At 50.3% G+C, this 10316-nt stretch overlaps 1 protein-coding gene across 1 annotated transcript in view; it reads left to right on the forward strand.

The window, feature by feature from the left end:
• Positions 1–7736, forward strand: part of APOO (apolipoprotein O) — a 160393-nt gene extending 152657 nt beyond the window's left edge. Inside the window, exon 9 of the mRNA XM_030202247.1 lies at positions 7484–7736. The gene's annotated coding sequence lies outside the window, so the exon portion shown is untranslated. The remainder of the gene's footprint in view (positions 1–7483) is intronic.
• The last annotated feature ends 2580 nt before the right edge of the window (positions 7737–10316 follow it).

The raw sequence follows: 10316 nt of genomic DNA on the forward strand, positions 1-10316 counted from the left end.
TGGAGGACGAGCCCAGGGCTGAAATGTTTGAGCTCCTGGACTATCCTTCTCCACCTAAGGAAGCGTCCACTGTACCCATGCACCATGTCCTAAAAAAGACATTGCTGGCGAACTGGACCAAGCCTTTAACTAACCCCCACATTCCCAAGAAGATCGAGTCCCAGTACCGGATCCATGGGGACCCAGAGCTGATGCGCACTCAGTTGCCTCACGACTCTGGAGTTGTGGATTTGGCCCTAAAGAAGGCCAAGAGTTCTAGGGAGCATGCTTCGGCGCCCCCGGGCAAGGACTCTAGAACCTTGGACTCCTTTGGGAGGAAGGCCTACCATTCTTCTATGCTCTTGGCCAAAATTCAGTCTTACCAGCTCTACACGAGCATACACATGCGGAACAATGTGCGGCAGTTGGCGGGCTTGGTGGATGCGCTCCCCCCTGAGCAAGCCAAGCCATTTCAGGAGGTGGTCAGGCAGCTGAAGGCGTGCAGAAAATTCCTGGCCAGAGGGGTGTATGACACCTTTGATGTTGCGTCCAGGGCCGCTGCTCAAGGTGTGGTGATGCGCAGGCTCTCATGGCTGCGTGCCTCCGACCTGGAGAATAGAATCCAGCAGCGGATTGCGGACTCGCCTTGCCGTGCGGATAATATTTTTGGAGAGAAAGTCGAACAGGTGGTAGAGCAGCTCCACCAGCGGGACACCGCATTCGACAAGTTCTCCCGCCGGCAGCCTTCAGCCTCTACCTCTACAGGTAGAAGATTTTTTGGGGGAAGGAAGACTGTTCCCTACTCTTCTGGCAAGCGTAGGTACAATCCTCCTTCTCGACAGCCTGCGGCCCAGGCTAAGCCCCAGCGCGCTCGCTCTCGTCAGCAGCGTGCGCCTCAGCAAGGCCCCTCGGCTCCCCAGCAAAAGCAAGGGGCGAGCTTTTGACTGGCTCCAGCAGAGCATAGCCGACATCCAAGTGTCAGTGCCGGGCGACCTGCCAGTCGGAGGGAGGTTGAAAGCTTTTCACCAAAGGTGGCCTCTCATAACCTCCGATCAGTGGGTTCTCCAAATAGTCCGGCAAGGATACACCCTCAATTTGGCCTCAAAACCTCCAAATTGTCCACCGGGAGCTCAGTCTTACAGCTTCCAGCACAAGCAGGTACTTGCAGAGGAACTCTCCGCCCTTCTCAGCGCCAATGCGGTCGAGCCCGTGCCATCCGGGCAAGAAGGGCTGGGATTCTATTCCAGGTACTTCCTTGTGGAAAAGAAAACGGGGGATGCGTCCCATCCTAGACCTAAGGGCCCTGAACAAATATCTGGTCAAAGAAAAGTTCAGGATGCTTTCCCTGGGCACCCTTCTTCCCATGATTCAGGAAAACGATTGGCTATGCTCTCTGGACTTAAAGGATGCCTACACACACATCCCGATACTGCCAGCTCACAGACAGTATCTGCGATTTCAGCTGGGCACACGTCACTTCCAGTACTGTGTGCTACCCTTTGGTCTGGCGTCTGCGCCCAGGGTGTTCACAAAGTGCTTGGCTGTAGTAGCAGCGGCACTTCGCAGGCTGGGGGTGCACGTGTTCCCATATCTCGACGATTGGCTGGTGAAGAACACATCCGAGGCAGGAGCCCTGCAGTCCATGCAGATGACTATTCGCCTCCTGGAGCTACTGGGGTTTGTGATAAATTATCCAAAGTCCCATCTTCTCCCAGTGCAGAAACTCGAATTCATAGGAGCTCTGCTGGATTCTCGGACGACTCGCGCCTATCTCCCAGAGGCGAGAGCCAACAACTTGTTGTCCCTCGTCTCGCGGGTGCGAGCGTCACAGCAGATCACAGCTCGGCAGATGTTGAGATTGCTGGGCCACATGGCCTCCACAGTCCATGTGACTCCCATGGCCCGCCTTCACATGAGATCTGCTCAATGGACCCTAGCTTCCCAGTGGTTTCAGGCTGCTGGGGATCTAGAAGACGTGATCCACCTGTCCACGAGTTTTCTCAAATCCCTGTATTGGTGGACAATTTGGTCCAATTTGACTCTGGGACGTCCTTTCCAAATTCCTCAGCCACAAAAAGTGCTGACCACGGATGCGTCTCTCCTGGGATGGGGAGTTCATGTCGATGGGCTTCACACCCAAGGAAGCTGGTCCCTCCAGGAACGCGATCTGCAGATCAATCTTCTGGAGTTACGAGCGATCTGGAACGCTCTGAAGACTTTCAGAGATCGGCTGTCCCACCAAATTATTCAAATTCAGACAGACAACCAGGTTGCCATGTACTACGTCAACAAGCAGGGGGGCACCGGATCTCGCCCCCTGTGTCAGGAAGCCGTCAGCATGTGGCTCTGGGCTCGCCGTCACGGCATGGTGCTCCAAGCCACATATCTGGCAGGCGTAAACAACAGTCTGGCCGACAGGTTGAGCAGGATTATGCAACCTCACGAGTGGTCGCTCAATTCCCGTGTAGTGCGACAGATCTTCCAGGTGTGGGGCACCCCCTTGGTAGACCTCTTCGCATCTCGAGCCAACCACAAAGTCCCTCAGTTCTGTTCCAGGCTTCAGGCCCACGGCAGACTGGCATCGGATGCCTTCCTCCTAGATTGGGGGGAGGGCCTGCTGTATGCTTATCCTCCCATACCTCTGGTGGGGAAGACTTTGTTGAAACTCAAGCAAGACCGAGGCACCATGATTCTGATTGCTCCCTTTTGGCCGCGTCAGATCTGGTTCCCTCTTCTTCTGGAGTTATCCTCAGAAGAACCGTGGAGATTGGAGTGTTTTCCGACCCTCATCACGCAGGACGAAGGGGCGCTTCTGCATCCCAGCCTCCGGTCCCTGGCTCTCACGGCCTGGATGTTGAGAGCGTAGACTTTGCCTCTTTGGGTCTGTCAGAGGGTGTCTCCCGCGTCTTGCTTGCTTCCAGGAAAGATTCCACTAAGAGGAGTTACTTCTTTCTGTGGAGGAGGTTTGCCGTCTGGTGTGACAGCAAGGCCCTAGATCCTCGCTCTTGTCCTACACAGACCCTGCTTGAGTACCTTCTGCACTTGTCTGAGTCCGGTCTCAAGACTAACTCTGTAAGGGTTCACCTTAGTGCAATCAGTGCATACCATTACCGTGTGGAAGGTAAGCCGATCTCGGGACAGCCTTTAGTTGTTCGCTTTATGAGAGGTTTGCTTTTGTCAAAGCCCCCTGTCAAGCCTCCTACAGTGTCATGGGATCTCAATGTCGTTCTCACCCAGCTGATGAAACCTCCTTTTGAGCCACTGAATTCCTGCCATCTGAAGTACTTGACCTGGAAGGTCATTTTCTTGGTGGCAGTTACTTCAGCTCGTAGAGTCAGTGAGCTTCAGGCCCTGGTAGCCCAGGCCCCTTACACCAAATTTCATCATAACAGAGTAGTCCTCCGCACTCACCCTAAGTTCTTGCCAAAGGTTGTGTCGGAGTTCCATCTTAACCAGTCAATTGTCTTGCCAACATTCTTTCCCCGTCCTCATTCCTGCCCTGCTGAACGTCAGCTGCACACATTGGACTGCAAGAGAGCATTGGCCTTCTACCTGGAGCGGACACAGCCCAACAGACAGTCCGCCCAATTGTTTGTTTCTTTTGATCCCAATAGGAGGGGAGTGGCTGTAGGGAAACGCACCATATCCAATCGGCTAGCAGATTGCATTTCCTTCACTTACGCCCAGGCTGGGCTGGCTCTTGAGGGTCATGTCACGGCTCATAATGTTAGAGCCATGGCAGCGTCGGTAGCCCACTTGAAGTCAGCTACCATTGAAGAGATTTGCAAAGCTGCGACGTGGTCATCTGTCCACACATTCACATCTCATTACTGCCTGCAGCAGGATACCCGACGCGACAGTCGGTTCAGGCAGTCAGTTCTTCAGAACCTGTTTGGGCTTTAGGATCCAACTCCACCCCCCGAGGGCCCTGTTTGTTCTGTTCCAGGCTGCACTCTCAGTTAGTTGGTAAATTTTTTAGGTCAATCTCAGTTATGTCCTCGCCGTTGCGAGGCCCAATTGACCATGGTTGTTGTTTTGAGTGAGCCTGGGGGCTAGGGATACCCCATCAGTGAGAACAAGCAGCCTGCTTGTCCTCGGAGAAAGCGAATGCTACATACCTGTAGAAGGTATTCTCCGAGGACAGCAGGCTGATTGTTCTCACAAACCCGCCCGCCTCCCCTTTGGAGTTGTGTCTTCCCTTCTCTTTGTCTTGCTACATATGAGACTGGCCGGTACGAGCCGGTTTCGGGCGGGAAGACGGCCGCGCATGCGCGGTGCGCATCGGCGCGCGAGGGCTAGCAAAGGCTTTTGCTAGTGAAGATTCCGATTGGAGGGGCTGCCGTGGACGTCACCCATCAGTGAGAACAATCAGCCTGCTGTCCTCGGAGAATACCTTCTACAGGTATGTAGCATTCGCTTTATGCACACACATCAAAGGCATGAACCTGTGGTACTGTGACTCTTAACTTAATATATTTTCAGCAGTTCTGCCAAGATTAATCCCTGAATAAATCAGACTTGTAAATTCTCTGTCCATTTGCTCTGAATTTTTCTTTTCTGTTTGTTTGTTTATTTTATTTATTTATTTATTTATTTGCTGCACTTGTATCCCACATTTTCCCACCTATTTGCAGGCTCAATGTGGCTCACAAAATGTTATAGCAACATGTACTGTACATGAAACAACGCGCTCAAGGGCTCTTTGCGCAAGTAGCATGCTAATGCATGCTAAACAGGGCTCAGCGCATTCATCGCCAATGATCAGTGGCCAGCGTGCCAAAATTTGGGTCGCTGGCCACGGCAAACCCTATGCCAGCTCCGAGCTGGTGTTAGGGTTTGCAGATCATTGGGGAGAAATGTTGAGCCCTGTCCAGCATGCAGTTGCATGCTGGCAGGCCCCTGTTCCCCACCAAAACAAACCTGCCAACAGGGGGCCGGAGGTCTGGTGGACCTCCGGTCCCCCCGACGATCCCTCCCCCCAGGTTCAGGGTGCACTGGGCGGGGCTGGGCGCCGCCATTTTGTGCATCATCAAACAAGAAAGAGGAGGGAGGCAGGCTACCTCCCTCCTCCAACTAAAAGGTGGGGGGGCCAGGAGGGGGTTCTTTTTCGCTCGACCACCATGGGATTTCTTCAGAGAACGCTGGAAGGGGTGAGTTGGGGTGGGCAGACTCCCCCCCCCCCCCCCGTCACTTGCTGAGGGGAGGGGGTGGGGGTTGACCGGCGGCCACTGGATCACCAGGGAGTCATTTTTCTGGGGGTTTGGGGGGGGGCCCGGCTGGAGACCCACCGGATCTCCAGCCCTTCCTGAACCTGGGGGGATGGAATCGTTGGGGGGACCGGAGGTCCGCCGGACATCCAGCCCCTGTTGCTCGGGGCAGGGGTAGTAAGGGCCTGGTGGTCCCATGGACCTCCAGACCTGTCAAACAAGTGTGGGAGGATTGTGCTGAGCGCATGCTCGGCACAGTTCATCCGCACTTCTACCCCATGCTCAGAGATAATTGCACTGCTTAAATTTGCATGCATTATCTCTGATCATCGGTGCGGTAAAGCCCCGCGTTGTTCCAGCGCTATTTTAGAGTGCTGTTTGGAACAGCGCGGGACTTTTGATCATCTGCCTGTGAGTTCGATTCCCATTGCAGCTCTTTGTGACTCTGGGCAAGTCACTTAACCCTCCATTGCCCCTGGTACAAAATAAGTACCTGAATATATGTAAACCACTTTGAATGTAGTTGCAAAAATCTAAGAAAGGCAGTATATCAAGTCCCATTTCCCTTTCCCTAATTTTCAGATGCATGATCTCTGGTCAGCAGAGGTTTCTAACCATGTCCCAGAGCAGTGCAGATGTAATGATAAACAGCCATATGTGAGTCTTTACCCACCCTAGCATTACATAGTAGATGACGGCAGAAAAAAACCTGCACGGTCCATCCAGTCTGCCCAACAAGATAACTCATATTTGCTACTTGTTGTGTATACCCTACTTTGATTTGTACCTGTGCTCTTCAGGGCACAGACTGTATAAGTCTGCCCAGCACTATCCCCGCCTCCCAACCACCAGCCCCGCCTCCCAACCACCGGCTCTGGCACAGACCGTATAAGTCTGCCCAGCACTATCCTCGCCTCCCAACCACCCGCCCTGCCTCCCAACCACCGGCTCTGGCACAGACCGTACAAGTCTGTCCAGCACTATCCTCGCCTCCCAACCACCAGCCCTGCCTCCCAACCACCGGCTCTGGCACAGACCGTATAAGTCTGTCCAGCACTATCCCCGCCTCCCAACCACCAGTCCCGCTTCCCACCACCGGCTCTGGCACAGACCGTATAAGTCTGCCCAGCACTATCCCCGCCTCCCAACCACCAGTCCCGTTTCCCACCACCGGCTCTGGCACAGACCGTATAAGTCTGCCCAGCACTATCCCCGCCTCCCAACCACCAGCCCCGCCTCCCAACCACCGGCTCTGGCACAGACCGTATAAGTCTGCCCAGCACTATCCTCGCCTCCCAACCACCGGCTCTGGCACAGACCGTACAAGTCTGTCCAGCACTATCCCCGCTTCCCAACCACCAGTCTCGCTTACCACCACCGGCTCTGGCACAGACCATATAAGTCTGCCCAGCACTATCCCCGCCTCCCAACCACCAGCCCTGCCTCCCGATCTTGACTAAGCTCCTGAGGATCCATTCCTTCGGCACAGGATTCCTTTATGCTTATCCCACGCATGTTTGAATTCCGTTACTGTTTTTATTTCCACCACCTCCCGCGGGAGGGCATTCCAAGCATCCACTACTCTCTCCTTGAAAAAATACTTCCTGACATTTTTCTTGAGTCTGCCCCCCTTCAATCTCATTTCATGTGACATGCTTCTTTGAGATCTAAGGCTGTTGAGAACTTTCCCTGGCATACCATGTGATCACTGAACTCAACATTTCCATTCTGAAATACACCAGTCGAAGCACATGGTTCATTCACTACCTTGAGATCTGGAATAGGGTAAAAGTTCCCTTTCTTTTTCAGAACAATTGCCTAAAATGCAGACTGATTTCAGGACAGGAATCCTGTCTAGCTATCTGGTCTTGCTACATTCTGGTTTTTGGGCAATTTTGAAGCTTCCTGTGCATATGTAATACTTTCAGTCTTGCAAGATCATTTTCAAAGGGAAATTCCATATGGAGTTTCCCTTTGAAACTTTGCCTCACAGGGAAAAGCGGGAACTTTGAAAAGAGAACAGCATCCCTGCGTGTCCTTTTTCCTATATCCCTTTTTTTTTTTCCATGAGCACAAATATGGGCTGATATGGGGAAGGCTGTAATTTACAAAGGCCTTCTTGGTGACATTTAAAAAGTTATTTGAAAATCCCCACCCCCACCCCCAGGACGATGCTCAGAACAAAGGAATGCATGTAATAGGGGAATTATGTCAGGTGGAGACCTTGTATTCCTTGACTTTTTTCCTTAGAAACATGCTGCACTATTAATAAATTCTCCGTTTTCTTTTGGATGCAGACGAACCTTTTAGAAGATGGATGATGTGTAAAGAGAGCCTGGAGAACGGAGCTATGCTTTTATCCCAGTAGATCTGATTTCTTTCTTGAACGACTGAGGTTTTGTTACGCTGAGCCTGTTGCTATACACAAACCTTCGACTAGGACCTGTGACTGTTCCACAGCCGGAGATTGTGCTTCCATTGCCTCGGAGCTGTGATCCTCTTATTGCTTATGTACATAATGTTAAATTAAACCAAAACTCCTACTTTTAACTGCATTCTCCTATTCTCTTTCTCAATAGTATATCCTAAGCATTCAGTAAGCGTATATTTTAGGCAGGGCCAAAGTTAATTCGACAACTCAGTCTTGCTTCTCACTGCACATGATCAAAGTAAAGCAGTGTGGTTTTACTGCACTTCAGTGTAGATTTTAAGGAGCTTCGACATTAGCTTCAGAACTTTTAGTACAGGAACAGTACTGAGCAGACTTTTACGGTCTGTGCCCTGAGAAAGGCACGGACAAATCAAACTCAGGTATAGAAATTTACAATTAAATGGGTGGCAGAGACGGTTGGGAGGCGGGGCTAGTGCTGGGCAGACTTATATGGTCTGTGCCAGGGCTGGTGGTTGGGAGGCGGGGATAGTGCTGGGTAGACTTATACGGTCTGTGCCAGAGCCGGTGGTGGGAGGCGGGGCTGGTGGTTGGGAGGCGGGGATAGTACTGGGCGGACTTATACGGTCTGTGCCCTGAAAAAGACAGGTACAAATCAAGGTAAGGTATACACAAAAAACTAGCACATATGAGTTTATCTTGTTGGGCAGACTGGATGGATCGTGCAGGTCTTTTTCTGCCGTCATCTACTATGTTACTATGTTATATTGTCTAAGTCTCCATCTCCCCCATTACCAATCCCTTGCATCATCCACACCTGTAAAGGGGAAGGGGAAAGTGGAAAACATACAGCAGTATGTTCTGCAGATTTACTCTCCAGGGAAGGGATGGAAATCATTTTGCTTTAATCTTCTTGTGTTTGAGTGCATAGCTCCTTGAGAACATGAAAATGGGGGGCAACCATTGAAATATTTATGCCTGTTTTTTTCTTCTCAGATGAGCAAAAATATCAACATAGATAGATTTTGTGTATCTCTGTCCATGTTCTCTCTGTTTCAAGGTGCATACCGTGGTTTGCCAGACGGCCGATTTAGGGTGGGTCTGAAAGTAAACTGGGTGGGCACAACATTTCTTCATTTCCCCCTCTCTGGTGCCCCTCCCCAACTCAAAGGAACACCTGAGCTGCTGTGGATCCACACTCCCTGCCAGCCGAAGACCTCTTATTATGCGGAAACTGAGCATGTGCCTGGGGGGGGGGGGGGGGGGGGAGCAGCGGCAGTGGCAACACAAGGACACTAGTACCAGCAACCCAAGTTTTAAAAGTCCATTCAGTGGGAAGTAGGCTTTTGTCTGGTGGGGCTTGCGGAGCCCCGCCAGCCACACTAAAACACAAATTTTGGGTGGACCTAAGCCCAAAGTGGGTGGGCCCAGACCTACCTGTGGCTATACGACCGGTGCTTGCCATTAACTCATTTGCTTTTTAATCTCAGCACTGGCTGATGAGTAATGCTGTCAGTACTTCAAATTATGGAACGCACTGCCAAAAGCTGTGAAAACAATCTACGACCATTTAAACTTCAGGAAATCTCTAAAAACCAACCTGTTCAAAAAGGCATACCTTACCGACCCAACATAAAGACCTGAACTCTGCAACACAGCAAAAACAAAGATCGTATTGCACTCTACATAACCTTACCTATCTTTTTGACCCCCAATGTGCCTGAAACATACTTACCTTTTTTTACTACAACATAACCCTATATTTATTCCTCTACTGGACTTGGTGATCGCCTTTACGGTACTATGTAAGCCACATTGAGCCTGCAAATAGGTGGGAAAATATGGGATACAAATAAATAAATAAAATATCATTAAAGGTCTTCCATCTCTAGACCACGGGCATTGTCTGTATGAGACAGCTGGTGCCCTCTGCAGTTAATATCTACTTTGATCACATCTTCATGGTAAAATATGCTACTCTGAATACCTCAGGAAGCATGGTTTTGCTTTTGTTCTGTTCTTAAGTCTACTGCCCCATTTAATAGGGCAGTTAAGTTATTTGCAAGTTGTCCAAAATCATGTTATGACTTTTTGGCTTATTCTGTATGTGTTAGGGGATTTTAGGTCCCTAGTGATAAGCTTGTACTCACGTGTTTACTTTTACTGTTTTTCTTTTTAATAGACTGTGATAACCTTTCTGTTGACCTACATAAGAATTGTCCAGGCATAATAATCAATGTGAACTTTTTCTGTCTCCCGTATTGGCTGCATACGAAGAAGGAGCCTGTGGGGTCTTGAAAACTCATGATCCACTGCAGCATTTTTAGAAGATTATTTTACATGGGTTTAACGCTGTCTGTCGCAAGCTGCAGGTTCCAGTTCTCTCCAGGAGAGATTGGATACAGCTTCAGTATTTTATTTTTAAATGACTTATGGCACTCTGCCTTGATTCTTCAGTTCCAGCAGTGACATTGAACTGTTGCCATTCTACTTATCCAGTCCATGAGCATTTTATCAACCTTGACCCTATGAAACATTACCTTACCCTTATTTGATCAGTCATTTTCAATACCATAGGTCAGAGGTTCTCAACCCAGTTCTCGGGACACGTAGCCTGCCAGGTTTTCAGGATTCTCACAATGAATATGAGATAGATTTGCATACCCTACCTCCAATGCATGCAAATCTATCTCATGCATATTCATTGTGGGAATCCTGAAAAAAGATTTTTTTTTTTTGTA

This window comes from Microcaecilia unicolor, chromosome 4 (assembly GCF_901765095.1).
Source record: "Microcaecilia unicolor chromosome 4, aMicUni1.1, whole genome shotgun sequence".
Taxonomy (NCBI): Eukaryota; Metazoa; Chordata; class Amphibia; order Gymnophiona; family Siphonopidae; genus Microcaecilia; species Microcaecilia unicolor.